The following is a 27444-nucleotide window of genomic DNA, read 5'->3' on the forward strand; positions in this document are numbered from 1 at the left end:
TGCCTATTAATTGGCATGCTCTTTCTCTGTTATATTTTTCCTATGCAGGCATACTAGGGCCAATACTTTGACCACACTTTGACTACTATTTCAACTTACCTTGTGGTCACACACCATTTGCAAGAGCACGATGCTGTAGTGCTGTTCTTATTAATTTAGTTACATGGATGCTCCTGCAGGATAGACGGAGTATTGTCCTGCCTCAAGTAGGGGGTACACAGGTTAGTGATACCATGTCTTCTTGTATAAGTGGGTAGAAAGACATTTCTGCATGCCCTTCAGTGGGAATGGCTCTGTTTTTGCAGTGTGAGTAATTGACTCTATGCCATGGGGAATTAGGGACTCCCCCTAGACACTACCTATCTCGGGCCAATGAAAGTAGAGGCATCTCCAATGGTCTTGTGTGCTTTACTATTTAGCAAAGATGGGTACTCTCCATCTTACCATATGTAATTCTTGTATCTTTCTCACATCGTCTGCCTTACAGATTCTTTGTGAGCTCTTCGCATACGGAGCCCTCTATTCGTTGAAACCACTGGCCTATTATGTGCAGACCTGCTGGTCTGTCTTCCATATATTTTGTTTGGGTAAGAAACAGTTCCCATGAGTAGTTCTGTCACCCTGCATGTCTGCTGACATGATGGTGAGACATCCATCCCATCGAGTTATTTTTTAATGTTCACAAATAAGTACACAGGATCTGCCCATTTTCTAATTCTTCTCCCTCCTTCCTTGCCTTGAATGTTGATTTTGGGGAGCACACACTTACCCCGCACCTGCAACACCATATATCAGTTGACTGGTTTCTTCTAGGCCTGGGCGTAAAATTCAGCTTCGCTCGTGGAATTTGTGGCATTTGGGCAATTTTGCGTTCCGCAGAGAAAGCGGAGTTGCCAAAAATTCCACGATCTGCGGCTCTGAGGAAGTTTTTGCTTGTTCGCGCTTTCAAAATGCGTGTTCGCGAGATATTTCTCCCCAAGCACGCAAACAGCATTCCCAAACAGGAAAAACGCATCGCGAACAGGCGGATCAAGCAATTTCACGTGTTCACGGAACTTTTGCATGCTCGCGGAGATTTTTTACCATTTCACAGAGCTTTGCGGAGCTTTGCGTAGCACTACTACGCAAATTCCGCCCACCCCTAGTTTCTTCATGTTTGTCTTTTATGGAGATCTAGATTTCTTTTAGAGGCGCACGCCTGTGCTGATGGTGTTGCTTGCACACGTTACCGTCCGCCTTTGGGCATAACCTTTGTTTTTAAGTTAAGCTTATATTGGATCGATGTGATTCTAAATATTCATAAATTGTTTGCAGCCTTGAAAAAGTCCATTGGAAGAAACACGTGTCGGCTGCCAATGTTTTTGTACTACATCAAGGAGAAGAACATCGGAAAAGAAAAAGAAAAGAGAACTTGGAATGGACTTTTTGTGATTACTAATATGGTCATTGCCTTTTAAACAATATGGACTGCCTTTTGTGTTCCTCGAATTTGTATGAGCTCTGGCATGAGTCTCGGGCAGATTCCTCAGAGAAGTTACAACCCCGTGACCAATCTCTGCTATCTCTACTATCCCTCTGGAGGGAGATTTGGACATATATCCATCAATCAATAAATAAATCATTCCAGGATTTGTGTAGCGCGCTACTCACTTATGAGGGTCTCAAGGCGCTGGAGGAGGCGGGTGTGCCGATCCGATTCAGCCAAAGAGCCAGGTCTTGTGGCTCTTCCTGAAGGTGTGCAGAGTGGGGTAATGACTAATGTTGAGCGGTAGCTCATTCCAGGTTTTTGCTGCGTTATAGGAGTAGGCTCTTATTTCAACCACTGATACCTCCAATGCAGTTGGCTGCAATTCTGTGTCCAGCAAGAGATATCGAGCAGGATGCCCCAAGATGTGAAAAGGTGCAAAACGAGACCGGCTCAGATCTGCCTCATGATGAAGTGCTGCAGGGGAGCATTCCACTTACTATGAAATGGGATGCTAAGACTATGCTTAATCCTATCATGGAGGAAATGAGGAAATAAGGGATCTGAAATCCTCACAAACTACAGAAATAGCAGCTCTATATGCTTGGCTTTTTAAGATTGAGGAGACTGTGGCCTAGATCCCGGATAGGCTAAAAGAAGCAGAGGTGCGTATTTCGCAGTTAGAGGACCAGGTCAACATAATGCAGAAATAGGTGGCCATATTTCAGAAACAAAAGTCTTCAAAGGAGGATGAGCTAGAGGAATTGGAAAATCATTCTCTGCGCACCAACCGTATGGGTTCCGGAGGGACTCAAAGCACATCAGACATCCAATGGGTGAATACCTTCATCAAAACACACGTTCTTCCAGGATTTCTCTGGGGACTTTACTATCACCAGAGCCCATCGAGTGCTAGCACTTCAGCCTCCAAATCAAAAATGTCCTCGTACAATACTCGTACATTTCGGAGACTATTGTGTGAAAGAACAAGTATTATCCACAGCAATTAGGCAGAGACCGTTCAGCACACCAGCACACCAGCACACCTCTTTGTCGTATATTCTTTGATATGTCAGCTTCAGCAGCCAATTGAAGGAAAGAATTTGTAAAAATGCTTTACTTGTTTAAAGCACATGGCACCCAGGAAATAATTGTGCAGCAATCCAAATTGAAGGTGCTGGTAAAAAGGGCAATTCCAATTATTTTGTGATTTCTCTGAGGCACAGGATCTGTTACATCAAATCACTAATAAGTCTTAGCTAAGTAATGGGCGACTCTAATGTTGATTCATCACTATCTAGTTTATTAGGACTGTGATTTAGCCAGATTGGTACTTAACGATTGTGATTCTATGCTTTACATCTCTTTCTACTATGCACCGTTTTTCTTTTTTCTGTTGTGTCCTGACGGGGTTAGAGTTAAAGCGGTAGGCCCGGTTGATTCTGGCACAAGGTCAGGGTGCCAGTTTTCTTGTGGAGGGTAAGCATGTCAGGTGTGAGTGGGATGGCGAACCACTCACTGCGGCTTAGGGGAGGGGTGAGTGGGGTTGCCAGTGATGGGGGGTTTGGTGAAGGTGTGGGGCAATGCTTAATAAAAAGACATCCAAATTGCATCTGGTTAGTTCATGCACCAAGGGCAGAGGAATAGAATGTAAATCCAACATGAAGGGAGGACCAACTATTGATTTGGTTTTTCCATTAGCATACGGCAGGACATGGCTGGGGTTCAAGGGTCTACCTGTGGGGAAGTACAGTTATATAGTCTTGGTAAACCAGGCTTGTATGTACTGGATGTAGGTTAGCAAAAGTATAATTGTTTTACATAAGGGCTATCCAGGAAAAACAAATGTATAAATATATTACATTATTTTGTCAATACATTTGAGAGGTACATGTGTTGCCTGCATTAATATTTCATAGCTGTTTAAGTTTTTTACATTGGGTTCCTTTTTTGGTTTATTTCCCCGTGTCCCTTTTTTCTTACAGTTTTTAAAAATTCTGTTAGTATTTGTTTTTCTGTTATAAACTGTCTATTAGTTGGCATACCGCTAAAACAGGAATTATTATATGCATGAAATTAGGAAATTAGTGGAAGAAATAGTGTTTAAAAATACACACACATATAATGAATACTAATGCGGACAACTATTTCTAGAAAAATCAGCATTTGAGGTGGGCAGGATTTGTATATGTACTCAGTCAAAAGACAGAAAACTAGCTGGAGTTATATACCATGATTTGCATAATTCATATGCCACCCATAACTTAAGATGGGATGTTTTTCTCTTTTAAATGGCTTCCCCATGTGATTGGACAAAACTTTACTTCTCTGAAGTGCTGTTCCTAATTATGTCATATTGTATTAGATTGTACTATACTGATAAAAGCTGCAATACAGTGCCTCGAATGGCAAGATTACTTCCCCATTTACATTGTAGAGCTAACATGGATAGAACTCTACCTAATTCTATAATTGTAGAATTTACTAGAAATTGGAAAAAAGGCATTGGTAATTTCTAGTGTGGTATGGATGGCACTTGACCTAATTATATGCTTACAAATATTGACAGAAAACAGATTTTAGAGGGAGGTAGATTTAAAGGGATATTCTTGTAAAAGTGTCTGTGTAAAAGTAGATTTCAGTGACCAGGTTATAAGCAGTGATTGAGCTCAAAAAAGAAAATTACCCTATAACAGTGAAGCAAATTCAGCTACATATAAGATGGCCAGTGAGTAATTCTTGCACTAATATGTGCTTCATCATAATTATCTTGGTTAACTTTTTTATGCACATTGTAATGCATTCTGTTAAGGTTTTTATCATATCCTGCTCCTGTTATACCAAAGTAATTGTTTCCACCAGGACCCCTTTATCAATACTAAAAAGATGCCCTCTGCTAACTCTGGTCCTTTGTTGGTATAAGGTTTTTTAACTGGCAGAGCCTTCATTATATCCATATGCTTCTGGCAGCAGCAGGAGAAATCTTCGAACTGCATAGCTTAGAAAGTCATGCTAAACATAAGACGGCTGGGTCCCTGAACTATATCCTAAGGAATCCTGTGTTAGGAATTAAGCTAAATCCCCTAACGATCTATGTCCTCCAAAAACCATGGCCCTTTTAGCCACTAGCTGTGCTCCGGCCATTAGAGACATTTTCAACTCTTCTCTAACTACAGGCACCATTCCTACGGCTTGGAAAGAGGCATCTGTCCGTCCTATTTTGAAAAAGCCCTCAGCTGACCCTACTATCCTCTCTAATTACCGTCCCATCTCCCTTTTACCACTTCTGGGAAAATTGTTGGAAGGTTTTGTAAATAAATAACTTTGTTCCTACCTTGAACAAAATGGAATTTTAGACCCTTCACAATCGGGTTTTCGGAAAGAATTCAGTACAGAAACAGCCGTGCTGGCAGTAACTGACTCACTTAGACGAACAGTTGATGCAGGGAGTTGAGTAATATTGATCCTTCTAGATCTCTCTGCAGCTTTTGATACCATCTCGCATATTAAGCTTGCGGTGAGACTAGTTTCTGGGGGTATCAAAGGAACTGTTCTGAAATGGCTAGAACATTTCCTGGTTGATAGATCCCAAAAAGTCATTCCTCGCCAAAAATGCCTTTGAAGAGGGGTGTCCTGGAAGGCTCCTGTTTAAGTCCGACCCTCTTCAACATTTACATGTCTCCTTTGGCAAGGATAGTTGAACAGCTGGGTTTCGAGATCATCTCTTACGCAGATGACACGCAGCTCATGTTCACCATTGGGAGAAATTTAGAGGATGAGAAAATTCGTTTTGTAAATGGTCTGAAGACGATATATGACTGGATGACGGCCAATTTCCTACAACTAAATCCAGACAAATCAGAGATTATGTTACTGGGCAAAGCAACCGATGCCTGGTCAAACGATTGGTGGCCAATTAAATTGGGCACTGCCCCTACCCCTAAGGTCTCAGTCAATGACCTGGGTAGAAAAATTGACAGGTCACTGTCTATGAAAGAACATATCGCGACTACATCTGCCTCCTGCTATTATAGCCTTCGGCTTTTGAGAAAAATCCTTCCCTATATGCCTACCTACCTTCGTAGGACTCTGGTACAAGCTCTGGTCACCAGTTGTTTGGATTACGGCAATGCACTGATGGCAGAAGTAGGCGAGACCCACCTAGCCAAGGTGCAGGGGGCCCAGAACACAGCTGCAAGGATGATCTTGAATCAACCTGCAGGTACCCCCTCTCGACCATTACTTAGAGAACTCCACTGGCTAACAGTGAAAAAGAGATCTTTTTTTAAGATCTGTTGTCTCACCTATTTTGCTCTTAACAATAGTGGCCCTCTCTATTTACAAAAAAAGCTTTTTAAATACTGCCCCGCAAGGAATCTCAGATCTGTTTCTCAGGGTATTCTGCAGGTCCCCCGCTTCCGTCTTCTTCGGACAGGGGGTAGATCTTTTTCATATCTAGCCCCAAAATATTGGAACCAGCTCCCTTTTGCTTTGCGATCAACCCCCAGATATGAACTTTTTAAGAAAAAGCTGAAAGCCTTTCTGTTTTGAACTTTATTTTAGTCCTTTCTGCTGGTTTCTGTCTAGGTTGTTAGCCTATCAGTCAGCGCCGAGATGCCCCTGGGTGAGTTGAGCGCTTTACAAACACAATAACATAACATAACATAAATAACATCGGTTCCTAAATACAAAAATACTGAGTAAATTAAAGACAATAACCCAGATACAAATCTGAACATTTTTGTAAAACGTTATCTCACAATGATTTTACAATGGAGGCACATCGATTGAGTAAGATGAATAGGAATGTGTAGGTGGGCTTTTTTGTCTTTGGGGAAGGAATGGAATGTGAAGAGCAGGAAGGAAATGAACAGACCTGAAAAGCAGTAAATAGTGGTTTAACAATTGTTTGAGAAATTCATCGCACAGTCACCTGGACACTGCCTACAATATGGTGACCGTGCCATCCTCCAATGCCAATTACAATCCCAGGCTCTTCCTCATCAGTTGACTCGGTGACTTTTCAAGCCATCCATGCCCATGATGTGTCGGATAACTCAATCACCCCCCATGTTACACTTACATTTCGATATGTATGTCAAACCTCCCATAGACTTCCTATGATCTCACAACATACTATGCCACATCTATGCTGATGATCCACAAATTTGCCTGAAAGTCATCAGCATTGAAGACCATTTCTGAAACACCTCAATTTTCTAAAATACATTTAAAACATGTTTAACCCAAAACATTCTGAAACTTAATAGTCCCAAGACTAAAAATGATTCTCATAGAGAAATGCCCCCATTAGACATCCCAGCTTTTCTTTGGAAACACCATACCTTTCAAATCCAAGGCCAGATTCTGAGAAGTCGGCCTCTGCCTTCAATCCCAAATTGAAACAATAGTAAAGTACCTCTCTTCCTAAAGAAAACCTTACTATTTATCCATGTTAAGCACCACCCTTTATTAGTCGGAGCGTTGGTTGAATCCTGGTTAAGCTACAGCTTACTGTCCTAGCATGTCAATACACTATACTAAGCTCAAAATGAGGAATCAAGGGGGTGGAGGTAGCTGGGCCCAAGTTGTCCATGCCTTTCTTGCGCTCCTGCTGATGCTTCACTCTTTTGATCTTATTTTTGGCATAAAAGAATCTTCCAGATTTGAAGAATTATGGCTCTATTATGATGGTGAGCGGACAAAGTCCGACCGCCACCGCAACGGCAAAAGGGACCACCCGCCATAGGTGCGGCAGTCCCGCCAATCAAATTAGGATGCGCCCGCCACACAGGCAGGCGCATCACACATTTTTTACATTGAGTCAGGCGGTGTTGTATGCTGCACCCCCCGCAATGTAAAAAATACATGTAGTGCATTTGCATGCACAACGTTGCCTGCCACCTTGTGCATGCACAGGCAGGGGGGTACCATAGGTACCCCCATGTGCAAACCCCCACCTACCCAACACCCAGGGGGCCCGCTACGGGCACCCAGCAGCGAAAAACACATGACTTTCCATGGTAGCGTTGCTGCCATGGAAAGGCTGCTCTCCGCCGGGATCCTGATATGGTTGGCGGTGTCTTAAAGATACCGCCACCATATTGTGGCAGTTTTCCGCCCAGTCGAAGAGTCGGCTGGCGGAAAAGCGGCGGACAGTCTTCCCGTCCGCTGCGGACCCCCCAGCCCTCCTAATGTGGCGGGGGGTCAATCATGGAAGGATGGCAGGCGGATTGCCCCAGCCGTGCTGGCGGTGCCTACGGCCGGACCGGCGGGGGCGATCCACCCGCCATCTTAATAGGCCCCGTAGAATTTAAAGGTGAACTGACAGTGGAAGCTAATTTGCTCAGCTGTGTCTCAGAGCAGATCTTCTTAGTGGGCATGAAGCAAGTTCCATCCTCCTCCAAGATTGCTCAATGTGAAGTGTGCCACTGGAGAAGCATGCCTATAGCCTGTCTTTAGGGAGTGTGGAGGAAGGTGGTGGGTGTCTCCCATGGCCTGGAGACAAAGAAAATGACTGAGGATGGAAGAGGACCATTGTCTATTAGGGACTGCATTGGACCAAGAAGATTTTAGAGGTGCAGCATTTGGGTGATGGAGAAAGCAGAGGAAGAATAGACAGAGGTCTATGAGTGGAGTCCCCTCTTGGAATCACTGATGCGCACTCCTGCTATGTGCCTTATTAGGAGACCCTCATCATTTTCCATCACTGAGGAGAGAGCCAAATCCTCTGTGATTTAGGATGTAGCAGTGGTCTCTCTACCCCCCCAACAACTAGTGGAACTGTGATAGATTTTTTCAAGCAGGAAGATTTTTTATTTCGTTATTGTACCAGCTGAAACATTGAAAGTGCAATGGTAGACAAAAAGAGGTGGAGGAGATGCTTCTTCATTCCTATGCCCAGAAGGAGGGCAAAAGACAGAAACAACAATGAGGTAGTCATGGACAATGTGGATCTCAGTAAGTGGGAGTGGACATTGTTCAAGTCATTCAATGCACTCCATAAAAAACAAATCCAATGTACTTGTACAAATTGCCCATTGTTTCTAACTCTCAACGCCAAGGTGGCCTTCTGTCAGGTTTCAGGAACCCTACGGAGAACTTCTCAGAATCTGGATGATGCAAATAGATGTTCACCTCTAAACATCCCCAACTCAGATAATAAATCACAGAGTATTAGGGCAATCAAGCAAGGGAAGGGTATAGGGAAGGAGCAGCTGGGAATAGGAAACCTGCAGAAGAGAAAGAAGACCATGAAAAACAAATAGTAACAATCCTACACTCATACGATCTTGCTACGACTTATCCATACCTGAATCATACAGCTGTATAATCGCACCACAACTCTGACTGTGACAGGTACTCACAATCCTCTTGGCATACTCCTGTGACATAAAAAGCCAGTATTACAAATGCTCCATAAGCCTGGATAGTGATAAATGTTATAAATGCTCCATAGAAGTCCAAATATCCATATCCCTGTTCGACCATTGACTAGCAAAAATAAAAAGGAAACCAACACTATCCCTCTGCAGATTACCAAATCTGACTTCCTACCTGGCAGTAGTTCTGTCCAGCCAATTCAAGGGGAATTACAGGGCTGCTCAATGATGTTAGCACAGGAGTGATGGTCCTTCTTACCACCGCTGAATACTCTGGACGACTACAGAGGTAGCAGCCTTCTCCAAGGGCACCTCTGTCACCAAATTGCGGGAAAGCGAATAAGAAATCAATTCTGGATACCACGAGGCAGCTGCCGAAGGAACTCCAGCACCCCCGCGGAGAAGCACGGAATCTCACGATTTCTCCGGAGAAAAAGGGCAGGTTGACCTACTGTCAACCGCCCGTTACTTCCCGCTTGTTCTCCTTCCTAGGAGAATGGAGATAGAGCAGCTGACACGCTGCACATGGGTTACCAGCCTCAACCCAAGGAAATCTGATCACGGTGAACTTCGAGTCACCTGTCGGGTGGGTTTCCAGCACAAAACGAAGAATTACGCACACCCGCAGGCGTGCGTGGGTGATTTAAATACCTGACTCCTCCCTTTCACTTCGACATGACTTTTGGGAGATGTAGCCCTGCCATAATTACACATCAGGAAGGCGCAACAGGGGCTCAGATCCTGACACCATGGTTTTTAGGTTTGAAAATAAAGGTTTTATTTCAACTGCAGCAATGCCGGCTGGTCCGATGGCCATCTAGCATTGAGCGATTTCACATTAAGTACTTCCACCATGTTGTAGAAAGGTGAGAACTCCCCACTGACAGTCGGCAATCTCCAAACTAAACAGTCGGATGATTCACCACCTCTGCTGCTTGGTGGTCCGCCTGCCCAACAATAAATTAAACCTTATATCTTCCACCACTGCACAATTCATGACTTAGCTCATGCAGATCTACTGTGTTGAGGTTTAACAATAGGGATTTGATTGACATATGTGTAATAAACTATATTTGTTTTATTTATTTCAATATTATGCTTAGACTATCATATTCGATTGTTTATTTTAATTAGAGAACTTACATATTATTTTGTAAATTGCAAAACCATCTAATGCCCATAGACTTGGTCCACATTATAAAAATCTGCAAGTAAATGAAGTAAAAACGTTTTCCTAATCTCAGCTTCAAAACAAAAACTATGATATATTTTTTTTAGACAAACAAAAATCTTTCATTAACAATTTGGATGAATTCTAATGCAGTTATTTAGACATACATGGCCTGATTCACAAAGGGCCTCGACACTTGTGGCAGAAGCCCTGCAGTCATGGCAGTGGGCCTGCACTCATAGAGGGAAATCCGCAATGAGAAACTACAATGGAGAGGTCCAGCCATGAGTGGAGGCCCCCTGCATGAGTGTGGGGCCTTTGCCATTGGTGAATTTGGCGTATAATGTATAAATCATTTCTCAATGTTTTAACATCAATAAGAAATCAGTGAAAAAAACTACAAGCACATGGATAATGGTTGATCAACTCACAAATACAATGATAACAAGCGCAATAACAGACTAAAAAAATATTTTGAAGCTAAAAAGTCCAGAAATTAGAGAATACCATTTACAAAATTATTGGGGGTGTAGAAAACATTGCAGAATGACACTGCAATTGGAGGTTAAGTTTGTCATGTAATCTGGAACAATAGTAATTGAGACATGAGCCATGGACCTGATCAAATTAACAAATGGAAACAGGTTGACAGACAAGCACGGTCCCTTTCATCATTTAGCATCAAAGCTTTATGAAACCAGATTTTTTTTCATTTTAAGAAGGAATATGAACACATTTCAGAGCGATATCAATTTGTGCGAATTTTTACAGTAACTCTTGAGACCCAACACCAGCAATTCATAAGTGATTTGGATTCCCATGCAAAACCATAGGCTTGGGAAAAAGAGGGAGCCCATGCTTTTTTCAGATATCACTTGGGTTTTGGTATTTCTTTGAATGGACTTTCTCTTTTCCTCTCTACCCTCCTTCTGTCTTATCCCAAAGTAGTGTGCATTTGTGCATTGATCAATTTCATTTAAGCTTGTTGTGTCTCAGAAAATATCTGTGTGAACTCTCAAGGGTATTGGATACACTTTTGAATTAGTAACATTCTATTACTAGTGGGTTATTATTTTGTATTTTTTCAAAGCTGTGTACCAAAGTGCTTATTCTTAATCACATTGTTTCCTTTTAAATGAGCGTCAGATCTCTGTTTCCACCCTTTTGATATCCCTGCCCAAGATTCAATTATGTGCGTTTAAAGATGGAGCCAATAATATACATTCACATGAGCTACGCATTCATATGAGTGGCAGTAAATATCAGTAACAATAGGCCAATGGATTCACAGCAGAGACCTATAATTTGAAAGTCATGTTGCAATGTAGCTTGACTCAGCCAACTTTCTTAAAACTATGGGAGTCATTTAGAGTTTGACAGAGTGGGAGCACGGCCATAAATTGGCTGTGCTCCTACCCAACCAAATCTGCAGTTCCTGGCTCTGTTTAGAATGGAGGATGTGCTGGGTTAACACCAGCGAAGGTAGCTTAGAACTTCACCCTTTTGGCCCACGGGCCACTGGTATAACAGATCATAGTGATGGTCACTCCACCCTATTTAAGGCAGGGCGATTAGCACTCATTTTCCCTACCTGGGACCAATGTGGGGACATATTGTCTAGGAAGTGGCAGTGAGAGGCGTTAACCTCCTTGGCTTAACGCCTCTCATCGCCACTTCGGAAACGCCAGGCTGCACCATATTACCAAGGATATGGTGCAGCCTGGCATTTTCACTTGCGATAGAGCTAAGTCTCACGACTTAACACCAACGAAGGCACCCTTGCACCAGAGTGCAATGGTGTCTGTGAGCAGAGAGGTTTGTTTATGTACAGGAAGGTGTCCCTTCTTGTACATAAACAAACCTAAACTGCCCTTTTGTAACTTACATGTGTGCTGCTTCATGCAGCACACATGTAAGTTACAAAATGACAATTTAAAAAAATGTTTGTTTATGTAGAGGAAGGGACACCTTCCTGTACATAAACAAACATTGGCATTTTGCTTTTTCCATGTGTGCTGCACAAGGCAGCACACATGGAAAAAGCAAAAAAGAGGAGAAATGAAGCATTTCTCCCCGTTTCGCCACCTTAAGACCAGGATTTTCCTGGTATTAAGTTTGGCGCTGCCACCTTTTATCACCTCCCTTGATAATAGGTGGCAGCGTCGAAACTTAGCGTGAAAGGGGCGTACAGTGGGTGTTAAAGTGGGCGTTCCACCGCAACACCCACTGCACGCCCCTTTCACGCTAAGTTTAGCGTGAAAGGGGCACTATTACCAAGGCAGCATTAAGGGCCATATGTAGGTAAAAACCAAATTGCGAGTTCTTAATAGCGATTTTTACCGAATCACTATTAAGAACTCGCAAAATCCGATTCAGATAAAAAATCGCTAAAAGTTAGCGATTCTGTAATAATCGCAAAAATAATACCGAATCCGCATTACCGAATCTGCATTTGCAAAATCGCAATTTCAAAAATCGCAAATTAGCAAATCGGGTGCACCCTGTTGACCTCACAACCCGGAAGTGGCCTGACACATGCTGTTTCACTGAGCCTGAAGCTGTGGGAGAGGCAGGGAGCAGGACCACAGACCCAGGAGCTGCACAGTAATCCCCAAGCAGACACCAAAAACAAGCATGGACACACAGGAGAAGGGAAAGGAGCATGCAGAGAGGAAGAGGAAACACAAATTCTCCGAGAAGGAGTTGGTGGTCCTAATTGTGGAGGTGGTAAAGGACCACGACCAGTTGTTTGGCAAGAACTCTTTGCATGTTCCAGAATCTCCGAAACTGAAGATCTGGCTAGTAATACAGTGAAAAATCAATGCCATTTGTGTCACCCAGCGCTCCATCGACGAACTGAAGAAGCGCTGGAATGACCTCCGCAAACGTGCCAAGGAGAGGGTGGCTGACATGATCAAACAAGCCAATCAGACTGGTGGCAGAACATCCACTGCGCCAGTAGCAACACCCCAGGAAGAATTGGTGGAGTCCACCCTCCAGACGGAGCGCATCATTGGCATTGGAGACGCGGACAGCTCAGCCAGAGGAAACAACAGACAAGGTAAGAAGCATGCACAGCATGCTGTGCCCCCCCCCCCATCCCCAATCCCCAATCTGCAAGTATGAATCCCACTCCAGTCCATGCTTTGCTAACAACCAACAATGCATCTTTGGAGGTGTAGTCCTAATTAACACATAGCATACCAGTTAGTCCACTGAACCCAAGTGCATATGACCCACATCAGTAAATAATCAAGCTGGGTACTGTCAGTTTGAATGGCAAACATGTAATTTAATGAAACACAAATGCTGCAAGGCAAGTCATTAAATGGACATTCTGTATCCACAGGCGAACCTGCGCCACAGACTGCTGAGAGGGAGACAGAAGAGGCACCTAGGGAACACAACACTCAGGATGAGGAGGCCCTGTCACCTGCAGATGTCATGCCACCACCACCACCAGTGAGATGCAGGAGGTATACAGTGGGTAGCCATCAGGAGATGAAGGGGTCAGAGGGGAAGAGCACGGGAGCCCCACAGCCCCTGCAGGAAGAGGCAGACAGAGCCCAGAGACATAGTCACCCATGGAGCATTGCCACACAAGTGCCCGACGACGCAGACCAAGGGCACACAGTCCAGATGCACAGGGTGAAGAATCCAGTGTATTTGCAGGTCTGAAGGGAAACATGTTGAAGGTGCAGTGGGTGCAAGGGAAGAAAATGCGGTCAATACAACGCCAGATGGTGGCAATGAACAAACACATGAGGGACATGAAGGAAGGCATATATGGTCTGAACAACACCGTTGCTGAGGGCATGCGGGACATGGCTGAGGCTGTAAGGCTGTTGTGCAGTAAAATGGACATTGAACGTGGGGCAAGGCACAGGGAGAAACAGCGCATGGAAGGGTACACAAAGGCAGTGAACCGGCTATGCAATGCCACCTCTGTCCTTAGCAGATGCTCAGTGGCCATGCAGTTGGAGATGGCCCACTGCAGCCATGATGTCACTAGGGGGTTGGTTACTGTCACCACTGCGTTGGAAGAGCTCCAGACAACGCACATCACTGCCACAGGGTCTGGTGATGGTGGTGAAAGTGAGGAGGTAACAAGCCGCAACAGCATCACTCCACCAATAGCAGAGCCCAGGAGGCGCAGTGCATGGCACGGTCCAGCCGCAGGACAGTCCTCTAGGGAGGGCAGTGTGCAGGGTGAGCGGAGCAGCGCTGTGCGTGGCCACGGGAAATGAAACCATGCTTCAGCTGACATTGGGAGATGGGTGAAGTAACCCATGTAACCAAATGATAAGGGGTGACAATGAGCATGCAGTGTATCAATGCCATGCTGGGATTGTTGAGGCACTGAGAGGCCAATATGGTGCGGCGGTGTGCATTCCTATTGCCTGACATAAGGTCAATAAAACACCGTTACACAATTGCAATTACTCGCTTTGTCTCATTACTTACTCAGAAATAGTTGCGTGTGATCTCAGCCCGTCTGTGTCTCCCATCTGGCGCTGCTGCGACACCTGCTGCGCGGTGCAGTGGCTGTGGATATTCCTCATCATCATCCTCTGATTCAGTTAATTCAACGGGTGTTCCCTTCTTTGAGGCCAGGTTATGTAGCATGGCACATGTTGCTATTATCTTGCAGCAGATCAGAGGGTGGTACTGCTGTGCACTTCCACTTTTGTGGAGGCAGCAGAACCTGCTTTTCAGGAGTCCAAATGTATGCTCCACCACATTCCGCGTTGATTTATGCACCACATTAAATCTCCTCTCACTTGGGGTAGATGGGTTGAGGTATGGAGTCAGGATAAATGACCGCACCGCATCTGCACTATCACCTAAGTGGTAAAAGAAAACACATCATTCACAGTCAGCAACAGATACATTCAAGGTATACATCAGGGTGTGTCACATTGATTTACCTAGCAGGTATCCTTCTCCAAATTCACCCCCAGCAAGACGTGTATAGATCCCACTGTTCTTGAAGATGTAGGAGTCATGCGTGCTCCCTGGAAATTTTGCAACAATATCGGTGATGATGAGAGACGCATCACAAATGACCTGTACATTGATTGAATGTGTTGATTTGCGGTTCCGATATATGTACTCAGTAGCAGAGGGGGGCAGATTGTAATATGTGTCCCATCGATGCACCCTATAACATGTGGGAACTGGGCCTTCTGATAGAAATCGTCTTTGTCTTATGCAGTTCCATCTGTGTGCTGGGGAACCGGATATAGTGGTGCATTCTTTGCATCAGGCATCCAGGAATGTGTTGAAGAAGTGTGACAGGCAACTCTGTGAGACACCACCAGCCACAGCTATGACCCCCTGGTAACTACCTGATGCAAGTAGGTGCAGGCAACAAAGGACCTGTACATGTGGTGGTATTGCGTGCGCCCTTGGTGTCTGGTGCTCCAGGATTGGGTGCAGGTCACGTATCAGGTCTAGGATGGCGGTGGGGGGAAGCCTGTACCTCTCATGAATTTCTGCCTCTGTGAGTTGGAATAGAGTAATGCGCACTCTGTATACGCATTCCTGACGTCTCCAGATCCTCAGTGCTGCTGCTTGCATCCGCATCCGCCTTGCAATGACATAGAGGGCCGCCATTGTGTTCACAAAGATGCATTCTGGAGCTGTTTATATGCAGTGCCCCTGGTTACCACCTGCTTTGAGTCAGTGTTAATTTGCGACGCCATAATTGCAATTTTTCAAATAATCGCTATTTGTGATTTTATGTACATTGGTTTGTGACTTTATTTTGCGATTCCTTATTTAGCGACTCGCAAAATAGTGAGTCGGTGTGGCATATTCGCAAAATAAAGAATCGCAACTGTTTTCCTTCATTTTTAGCGATTCTTTATTTTGCGACACGGTTTTTCTGTCTCTATATTTCACATGGGTTATTTGCAATCGCAAACGTGGAAATTCTGCGAATTTCTGCGTTTGCGATTGCTATTTGTCTACCTACATATGGCCCTATGCCACTTAACGTGGCTTTTAGCCACATTATGTGGTTTAACACTGCCTTGGTAATAGGGCACTGACCCTATCGCCACCACAACATCACAAAAAGTGACATTGTGGTGGCGATCTGGGCTTGGTAATGTGCCCAAAGTGTTTAAAAAAAAAATCCCACTTTGAGATTTGCATTTTGGAAAACTATTTTTGTCCAAATTAGGCCTATCAAACACAGTGCTAACTCGGCCAACAATCTATGCCTCTTGGTGGAGCAACTACAGGAGCTGTAAGTCCCTGAATTTAAGTGAATCATTTTACTCCAAACCCTGGACAAACCCACGTACACAGGGTCTGAATACTAAGATTGGCAGTTATACATGCACCAATGCAATGTGTCTAATGTGTATTTCGTCAAATTAAACCTGCTGAAATTTGCCAGGTGAAAACACGCAGAAAATTCTGGTATAGGTGGAATTTGTTGTGTAAAGCACTAAATTCGATGTGAAATTCCCCTTTTTCACGAGAAAAAATCAGAATTGAAGGTATTTACTGTACTTGATAAATAACAGTATTTGTGGTGAACAGTAAACCCCCATCAGACCCACTTGGATCCGGGACCTAAATTGCATGTGAACAACAAAACATTACTGAACTGAGTGGTACATGAATAGTCAACATTAGGGCTTTTTGTGACAATATGTTTAATTGATGTAGGGTATCAGTGGTTATTCTATTTTAGCTTTTGTGCAACGTGACACGTGTTTTGCATCTTTTTATGTCTGGTGCAGATGAACTAATCCACATGGGTGTATTAATATAGAGAGCAAATGTGCATTGCTGCATGGCATTTAACCCCCCACCCTAAAGAGGTATCAGATTTTTTGATGTATCACTTGTCTTTGCCACAGATAGTGTCGCAAATACTGCGTGACATTTGAACATGTCATTCTTTTCTGATGGAATGGATGTTTGTGCAGAATATTTGTCAATTGGGCAGACAAAGAGCAAGAATCAATCCCCAGAGAGTCCCCACTCTCTGCTTAGCAAATATTGGTTTCTCTCCCAGTTCTGCCTTGAGCAGCCACATACACACGCATAGTAGAAAACAAAGCAAATGTAACAGCAGACATGCCAAAATAAACACATAAAACATGTGCCGGAACACAGTTTTATTATTTGTAGTTAATCTGATCAAAGAAGTCAACGCCTGGCCCTCACCTGCAAAACGAGGTACTGATACAACAAAATGAACTCAAAACATATCAGCTCAGTTGTATTAACAGAGAAAGAGGGGTTTGGTACTCGGTTCCCCAGAGGAGAAAGCAAAACTCATGATTACAATCTTTTCAAAATGGATGGGGCCGAGGCCAGGCTCATTTCCTCTTAATCTTGTACTAAATTGAGGAAGCAGCCTAACATATTGAATGCATTCCCCATACATTCTATGTAAGAATGTTAACTAGGAAAACGTGTTTGGGGAAATTCAAGATGATGGAGCATTTATTTAAGGAAGCCTGCTGAGTGCTTTTTTCTGCACTTTAGAGTTTCCTTTACTTTAATTGAGCTGGTACTAAATGCCTCCCAGTAATGCCATTTTGTTTTTCCTTAATTTTAAATACCAGCAGTTCTTGTCTACCAGTACTAAACCCAAGTGTTTGAAGACATTTTTATAGTCTCCTGCATCAGCCTACATCTTTGTTCGCTGAAAGGTGCATGGTTAAGGCATGGCTGTTGTTGCAGCGGAAGCTTTTTCTCTTTTATTTTTCTCTCGTTTCTGGGCGCAACAATGCCCTATTACTTACTGGTAATCTTCATTCCTCCTGGTCCCGTTGTCCTCGTCCCATTCCTTACAAATTGGAGATGACCATGTCCACGACAGAAAAAAAGAACAGGAGAATGCTGGGACACCTAACCCCACCCCCTCCCACTGGGAGTACATAAGCAGTACCTACCCAACATTCCGCCTGAACTACCAAACCACCAACAGGAAGGCCGGCCGGCCGGCCGGGAATGAGGTAGGGGCGTAAGGAATGGGACAAGGACAACTGAACCAGGAGTAATTAAGATTACCGTAAATAATATGGCATTACCCCCCACCGTCTCTCCAGTCCTCCTCCCATTCCTTACAAATTGGAGCATGCCAAAGCCAGAAACCCAGCCTTCCAAACTCCCAAGAACACCATTGACACCACACCAAAAGCAGCATCCAAAAAGAAGCAAACAGGAGTACCTCAGGAAAAAACACACAGGCAGGGGCACACAACCTGCAACACCTCCAACCAAACAACAGGGGCAAATCCCCCAAAACAAGCAGGAGACGACCAAGAAGAGCAAAACAAGGAGCCAAACTACGGAGCCGCTACCCAAAGGGCAGACAACCCACACTGGGAGCATCTCCAAGGCAACCGGACACAACAAGAAGCCAGGGCCACATGGAAAGGGACACACCAGCCAAGGTCAGAAAAGAGGCAAAGCACAGAGACCAAAGCCCAAAATGAAGCCCCAGAGGGGCCGAAGTAACTAGGCCCCCCCAAAGCAACCAGTACAAGGGGGCCCAAAAGAGGTGGAATCTCTCCCAGGGCCAAAAAGCCCGGAAGGGCACCCAGCCTGCTAGAAAGCTACCAAGGCCAGGAATACCACACATCGCTCAGAACCAGCAGCAGAAACGACAGAGAGTGACCCCCAGCAGACAAGGGAACAACACACACACTGCTGAAAAGAACCAGCAATGACCCTACCAGAAAGCCTAGGGGAAGCAAGAAGAGACCCAACAAGCCCCACCCAAAGCAGGAGACATAAGATCGACACAACCAACCACAGAACCAACCCCAACACATCGGGGAGCCCCCGGCAGACCAGCCCAGACAAAAGAGGACAAGGCTTACTGAAATAGCCAAGGCACCGACCCAGAGGAGCAACCAAGGACAGGCCCATACAGACCAAACCAGGAAATGAGGGAGCAGCAACCAAGAGCAAGTCCCCCTAACCCAACAGATCCGTCCATCAGAGAGCCCAGAGGATACAGTCACAGAAACCCCCAGAGGAGGACTAGCCCATGGGGCAGGAACGTCCAGCACCAACCACCAGCGTAGACACAGGGGCACAAACCAAAGCACCCAAACCGGAGAAGGACCCGGGGCACAGGGACAGGCCAACAGGCCAGGACCAAGGCAACCACCCTAAAAGCCAGGGACACCAGGACACAAACCTGGCACCCTGCACAACAAACGCAAGGTAGAGGCCAGAAGCACAAGCACCCCACCAAAACGAGGCTAACAACAGGACCCCGCCCAAGGAAAAGCAAGGGACGGACCCCAGAAGACCCTGATCTAGACCAGGTCGCAATACCAAAAGCAGGGAGAGACAAACCCCCCAAGGCCACCGAGACCAGGAGAACCCAAAGACCAGACAGGGCCAACAGGGAAGAAGCCACCACAAACAACTCCCACCAAGGGAGACACCCCCATCCAGAAAACCAGGGGTCGACCACAGGGGAGAAACACGGAATGAGGGAATCCCAAACCATTGACCACCAAAGAAGAACCCGGAGCAGGGAGGAGGGAAAACCCCCAACCGAACCAACAGCCGACCAACTGGCCAGGACGACAAAGGACGACACCAAGGAACCACTCCAGATGAGACCCAACAACAGCTGCAGAAGGGCAAAAACAGGGCTGCCCACAGCCCACTCTGCAGACGCCCCCACAAACACCCAAGAAGCCAGCAGACTGAACAACAGACATGCCAGCAAGACACAAAGCTACCAACATGGTGCCCCCATGGGCCCTTGAATGAGTGGCACAGGGCCACCTGCCACAACCTGAAAGCCCAACCACCAAGGGCACAGAGAAAGGCACAATAACCACCCACAGTCAGGCCACACAGAGAACTCAAAGAGGCAAAAAGACAGGGAGGAAGCCAAGCAGCACACACCTGTACGCCAACTCCAAGGCCCAGCCTGCACCAGGAACTCGAGAGGCCAGAGAAAATGGCCAGAAGACCGGACTGGTCCCCTGCAACACCAGGTACTGGGCAGCTGACCACCAAAGGGCCCAAAGACCGATATCCAATCATGGCATAAAGTGACTAAAGAAGGAAAGACAGACAAGGGACAGAGCCATACACCCAAAGGCAACCCCCAAGATACCAAGGCCCCAACAGCTGGAGCCGGACACAACCAGGCAGAAAATGCACCACCAACCCCTGCACAGGCAAACAAGGGACCAAACAAAGGAACAGTGAGGTTAAAACAGACAGAGGCAAAGCCATGGCCCCACCAGACAGACCCGAAGACTCGAGGGTACACCACATCCCAAGAAGGGACTAGCCCAGAGAACCCAAAGGCGCACAACCCAATGAGGGGAAAGGTACCTGTAGAGGACAGAGTAGAAACCATACCCTAGCAGACCCAGCAACCGCAGAGCCACCAAAAAGACCCAGAAAGAACAAGGACCAGAGAGACCACAGCCCATGAACTAGAGTGCACTAGCCCAAAAAAATAAAACAGTCAGAAAGCGCACAGAAATACCAGAATCCGCCCCAAGGGGAAAGTGACTGGACCAAGCCAACACCTCAGGCACCCCACAAATCGGGCCAATTGCAACCAGGCACACCAGGTACATCCCAAACAAAGCCCCCAAAAAGTCACTGGCCCAGGGCTGAGGCAAGGCCAGGGCAGAGAAAAGACACAGCCTGGAAACGGGGAACAACGGGCCGCCAAGCAGGAGCGAAAATCGGAAAAGTTGTAACGCGGTGCACACCCGAGGGCAGGCAGACACTAGACCACATTGGCCGTCCCACCAACAACCCCACCAGCTACGCAGAAGCAAAAGTGGAGAAACCAGGGAGCCGCAGAGGCAGATGAGAAGGACGACCCACATCACCCAGCCACCACCAGCGGCAGGCGAACGGGCAGTGCAGAGGCAGGAGACCCGTAAAAGCGGCCAAAGCAATTGAAAAGGAACCAAAGAGGGGAGAAGAAAAACGCAATATGGTACCCATCCCTCACCAGCCAGCCCAAGCACCAGGTGCGACTGGTGCCACCGCACCGTGTGCTGACTCTTCCAGGGGGCGCCTGTTTGGAAGTATTTTATGGTTTTGAAAGCACCTGCTGCTGCATTGCTGGCCTCTGCAATTTTCATACAAAAATAAAAATGTCAAGATAACTCGGTGATTAATGTTCTTGCTGGAGAGAGAAGGAGTTTTGTCAAGTGGAAGTTTTAGCTCATTTTATGGAAGCACAGAGGGTTAATGTGCCTGCTACAAAGAATGTGTACCATGCAGATCACAAACTGTATATAGTTTAAATAGGTCAGTGCTTTTGTCAGAGAGATCCTTTTGTTACTAGCAGTGTAGATGTTAAAATCCTAAAATGGAACAGTGAGCTAATAACTGTCATCGAAGAGCTGCATGCAAACTGCAAGGCATAGATCAGAGCATTATGATGTTTTCCTCTATCTTTCATTATTCCAATGTTTCAAAAAGGGTTCATTTCGGTAAAAAAAATCCATTTTATTAAATGTAACCCCCAACCATGGGGTTATGTTTTAAATTCTGAGTCTGTGCTTCTCCAGACCAAGCACTATTTAACTATACTATCTAACAGTATGGATGACATGCAACTCCTACACCTTGTAGGCGTTTGTCTTATGTAACATTTCCTATACACTGATTTGCTCACCCATGGTTGATTGTCTCCATGTAGTGTTTGTGATGTAAAGTGCTCTGAAACCATACACTGGTAATGGTGGCGCTATCAAATACATCTGAGAGAGAGTGGTTATGGAGACTTGAGGGGGTACTGTTAAAGGGGAGTAGTGTAGGAGTCTGTGGGAGGCACCCGTGTGGGGGGTGCCAACAAACATTGTCGCACAGGGCGCCACAAGTGCTAAAGCCGGCCCTGCCAAGCACAACCTCCAACTCTGCGCTGGTCAATAGGTAAACACCAACTCCATCAACCAGGCATATCAGGGCACCACCAACACAGTCCCGAGCCAACAGACAGCCGCGGGAGACCAGTGAGAGGCAGCATAGGCACAGCACACCAGTGAAACTAAGGCCCACGTAAGGCCAGAGAGAGGTCACAACACCAAACCCCCCAGGAAAGAACGGAACCCAAGAACTAGGGAGTTGAGGAACCCGAAGGGTCCGACGCAGGTCACAAGAAATGACAGACCCACAGAGAAGCAAGGAAAGCCCAAACGAAAACTGTCCTGGGAGGCAGAAACCACCCAACATCGTCAAACCCCACCAGCCAGCCCAGGTACAGACCATCAACTCAGTGCTAGGCAACAGGTAGAAAACATATTCCAAGCATCAGGGAGGAGAGGGACACCAAAGGCCACAGCGAGAGAGCCAGGAAAGGAGAAAAACCCTATGCGGAACTTGTAGCCAACATCATAAGGCAGTCCCAGGTGGCCTCCTAGGGAAGGAACTGACCAGGCCCAAACCTGAGAGCAGAACAGAACTAATGCAAGAAGGATGATACGGCTGCAGGCAGAACTAGGACTGGGAAAAAAACGCTATGTGGTACTCACCCTGGGGCACCACTAAGACTGGCCCGAGTACCCCTACAGGAGTAGCAGTGCGCCCTCCAGGCCGGTAACTAGTCATAATATCGAGAAAAAAAATATCGACTGGACAGAATATTGAGTTTTTTATATCGAATGGACAGAATATCGAATTGCAAAAATATAGTGGTGCAGAATATCGAAATGCAGGTAAGAAATATCGATTTCCACAGTAACGAGGTTAGTAATATCGAAAAATCATTTGTGTTTTAAGTGTTAGTATATGTGTTAAAAGTTTATATCATTTTTAGTAATGTATGTTTGAATTTTGTAAAAGTAATGAATTTAATGTTAATTAATTTTTGTGTAATTCAATTCCATAGCCGGTTGTGGGTTTATAGGGGAATAGGGTGGGAAGTAATTTAAATATAATATATATTTTTAGCATTTTTAGAATTAATTAATTATATGTTAAATATTTTTGGGGTAATTTAAGTCTGTAGCGGGTTGTGGGTTTATAGGGGAATAGGGTGGGAAGTAATTTAATTGAAATTAATGTATTTATTGTATTACCTAATAATTTAATATTTAATAAATTATATTGTTAATTAATTTATTACTAATTAATTATAATTTGATTAATAACAATTATTTGGAAATTATGTTAATTGTGTTCATTTTTTATTAATTGGTAATTAATTAGATATTAATTATTAACAATTAACTTGTAAATATGTTAATTGTGTACTTTTTTATTAGTGGGTTGAGGGTTGATAGGGGAGTAGGGTAGGAAGTAATTTATATTTAATGTAATTTTTATTATTTGTTATATTATAATTTTTGTAAGTTATTTTATAGTGTTGTGTGAATTAATTGAGATTGGATTGTTATTAATTATATTGTTAATTGTAATTAGTTAATAAATTAATTGTTAATTAATTATGTTAATTCATTAATATGTAATATATTTTACACTCCTGCTATCAAACACTTTCCCTACTATTGTAGTTACTGGAGTGGGAATAGTAATTTTTACCCTCCCACTATACAACACTTTCCCTACTGTTGCACTCACTGGAGTGGGAATAGTAATTTTTACCCTCCCGCTATCCAACACTTTCCCTACAGTTGCACTAACTGGAGTGTGAATAGTAATTTTTACCCTCCCGCTATCCAACGCTTTCCCTACTGTTGCACTCACTGGAGTGGGAATAGTCATTTTTACCCTCCTGCTATGTATGTAATTATATTTAAAATTCTGTTTTTAACATTTAGGTGCCGATTCCGATCCTGTAAAACACGGGTACGAATGGTCGTACGGAGCGTATTCTCCATATGACTCGTACCCGGGAAATACTCCTTACAAAGCAGCAAGTACGATTCGTACAGAAATACCATTTCCGTACGAATCGTAAAAAACTACGTGCGGCGAAAAAATACCCACACTTCCGATCCGGGACATCGCGTACGTGACGTCCGGACGGAGTCAGGCAGCGTTTTACGGACCAGCAAGTACGATTCGTGCCTACGTCACTCCACACGGCTAATATTTTACGGCAGCCAAAAGCTCCTGGGAAATTGAGGACGACGTGAAGAAGGAGCACCGGTACGTGACGGACAGCCATGGACCCCATCCTACGTGTCATCCCGGCCCTCCGAGCCTACGACCTGGTGCACCGAAACCGCTGTGCACGCCGTAGAAGGTCAGAACAACACCCAGGGGCAAAGGGGGGGCGAGGGGCAGGAAACATAACCCCTACCCAATTTACAAAAAATATATCCTGTACATACATTACCTCCAGGGTCTGGTCACTTCGGGGGGCGTGTCCACCAATCCCTGCATACCGCCACAATGGAAGTGGACGTCTACGCATACCCGTCACCACTACAATGGTGGGACGGACCGTACCCACGCTCTGAGGGCGTGGGTACGGTCCGTTCCACCATTGTAGTGGTGATGTAGGGGTACGCGTGGTACGGACCGTACCCACGCCCTCAGAGCGTGGGTACAGTCCGTACCACCATTGTAGTGGTGATGTAGGAGTACGCGTGGTACGGACCGTACCCACGCCCTCAGAGCGTGGGTACGGTCCGTACCACCATTGTAGTGGTGATGTAGAGGTACGCGAGGTACGGACCGTACCCAACCTATGAATGCGGGGGTACGGACCGCATCACCTGTACCCCTAGGGCACCAGTACATTTGTGATACAAGGCATACACACGCCACGAATGTTGGCTTAGGGCCTGGTGCAGCATATAACCAGTACATTGGGGGGGTGTAGGCCCAGGACAGCAGTGTACTGCACCAAGGGTGCGGGTGGGTGGGTGGGTGGCTGCCTAGGATTCCCAGCAGTGGACAAAGACATGGGGGTGGGTGCCTATCACTCCCAGCAGTGGACAGAGACAAGTGAGGGGTGGGTGCAGAGGAATACCAGCAGTGGACAGAGACATGTGAGGGGTGGGTGCAGAGTACTCCCAGCAGTGGACAGAGACATGGGGGTGGATGCAGAGGACTCCCAGCAGTGGACAGAGACATCAGGGTGGGTGCAGAGGACTCCCAGCAGGGGACAGAGACATGTGAGGGGTGGGTGCCTATCACGCCCAGCAGTGGACAGAGACATGTGAGGGGTGGGTGCCTATCACTCCCAGCAGTGGACAGAGACATGTGAAGGGTGGGTGCCTATCACTGCCAGCAGTGGACAGAGACATGTGAGGGGTGGGTGCAGAGTACTCCCAGCAGTGGACAGAGACATGGGGGTGGGTACCGAGTACTCCCAGCAGTGGACAGAGACATGGGGGTGGGTGCAGAGGACTCCCAGCAGTGGACAGAGACATGGGGGTGGGTGCAGAGGACTCCCAGCAGTGGACAGAGACATGTGAGGGATGGGTGCCTATCACTCCCAGCAGTGGACAGAGACATGTGAGGGGTGGGTGCCTATCACTCCCATCAGTAGACAGAGACATTTGAGGGGTGGGTGCCTATCACTGCCAGCTGTGGACAGAGACATGTGAAGGGTGGGTGCAGAGTACTCCCAGCAGTGGACAGAGACATGGGGGTGGGTGCAGAGGACTCCCAGCAGTGGACAGAGACATGGGGGTGGGTGCAGAGGAATACCAGTAGTGGACAGAGACATGGGGGTGGGTGCCTATCACTCCCAGCAGTGGACAGAGACATGTGAGGGGTGGGTGCAGACGAATACCAGCAGTGGACAGAGACATGTGAGGGGTGGGTGCAGAGGACTCCCAGCAGTGGACAGAGACATGTGAGGGGTGGGTGCAGAGTACTCCCAGCAGTGGACAGAGACATGGGGTCGGTGCAGAGGACTCCCAGCAGTGGACAGAGACATGTGAGGGGTGGGTGCAGAGTACTCCCAGCAGTGGACAGAGACATGGGGGTGGGTGCAGAGGACTCCCAGCAGTGGACAGAGACATGGGGGTGGGTGCCTATCACTTCCAGCAGTCGACAGAGACATGTGAGGGGTGGGTGCAGAGCAATACCAGCAGTGGACAGAGACATGTGAGGGGTGGGTGCGGAGGACTCCCAGCAGTGGACAGAGACATGTGAGGGGTGGGTGAAGAGGAATACCAGCAGTGGACAGAGACATGGGGGTGGGTGCACAGGACTCCCAGCAGTGGACAGCGACATGTGAGGGGTGGGTGCAGAGTACTCCCAGCAGTGGACAGAGACATGGGGGTGGGTGCCTATCACTCCCAGCAGTGGACAGAGACATGTGAGGAGTGGGTGCCTATCACTCCCAGCAGTGGACAGAGACATGGGGGTGTGTACATCATTATCAGATGACCCACAACTCCATGGGTGTATGTACGCATCCCTAATTTTTGACTATGTTGATAGTGCCATAACAACACATCACTGACAGCTGTGTCCCACTCCCATGAGGATGGATGTCTTTCCCCCACTGCATGACACACCACATGTGGGTGTGAGGACAAATGACACATGCATACCCACCCCTGGCGGATGCAGCACAATACACACACAGAGATCATGCCACAAGACTGTATAGTCATGTCAATGCCTACTAAACTAAGAGAGCCAAAGGGAACACACACTGTCACGCACATCCCAGGACTGATAGGAATGTACAGGTGCTGGGACAGCCACCAAGATGTTGTCTCTCATGGAAGGAATAGGGTGGAGTTCCCACAGATACAATGCCCACAGTTGTGAGTCAGGTGCCCAAATACCCTTCAGAACAAGTACCATATGTTTGCTAGGCTGGGATTACACACATGCATAGTGCGGAAAAGGGAGAATTACTCCCTGAAGGCATGTCAACATACTCAATATACAAGTACAGTGACTAGCAAGGATGGCACAGACGATGCAGCCGGAGACATTGCTGAGCAGGCATGGCCACAGATGAAGGGATCCCTCACCAACAAAGGGAATGTATACACAGGTCAGCATAACAATTGTGCAACTCTCTGCAGGGAAGATGTCAGGTGCCACGGAGGAAGGGACACACCTTGGTACAATGTCTCAAAAAACAAATAACACACACGACCAAAGATCCTTTGCAGAGACCTTGTGAGGGCACGCAGATCCCATGGGCCACCTCCTGACCATCAGACTCGAACCTTCACCCGAAACATAACACATTACCACAACCCCAACTCCTTGAGCATCAGCACCAACATCAATACCTGAAATGCAATAGTGTTCACAGTCAAAAGAAAATGCTTTAATCAGCATAAGATAATATTTTTTTCAACAACACTATATACAAAGGCCAATGGCCAGTCCAGAATAGAAGTCCTTGGGGGGACACATGGGCACGTGTCTCCCCTAGCTTGCCTGCACATTAGAACCCTCAGGTTCGTCGACTGGGGGGGGCATCATGTGGGGAAGGACCTGGCACCGCAAGGACAGGAGGTGTAAGGGTAGGTGTGGTGGGTGCAGGGCTGGACACCTCCACCACAGGG

General features: G+C 46.2%; 1 protein-coding gene across 1 annotated transcript in view; it reads right to left on the reverse strand.

Moving 5' to 3' along the window:
* LOC146798916 (uncharacterized) overlaps positions 1 to 27444 on the reverse strand; it is a 58731-nt gene that overhangs the window by 14856 nt on the left and 16431 nt on the right. The window lies entirely within an intron of this gene.

The sequence above is a fragment of the Triturus cristatus genome, chromosome 9, assembly GCF_964204655.1.
Source record: "Triturus cristatus chromosome 9, aTriCri1.1, whole genome shotgun sequence".
NCBI classification, from domain to species: Eukaryota; Metazoa; Chordata; class Amphibia; order Caudata; family Salamandridae; genus Triturus; species Triturus cristatus.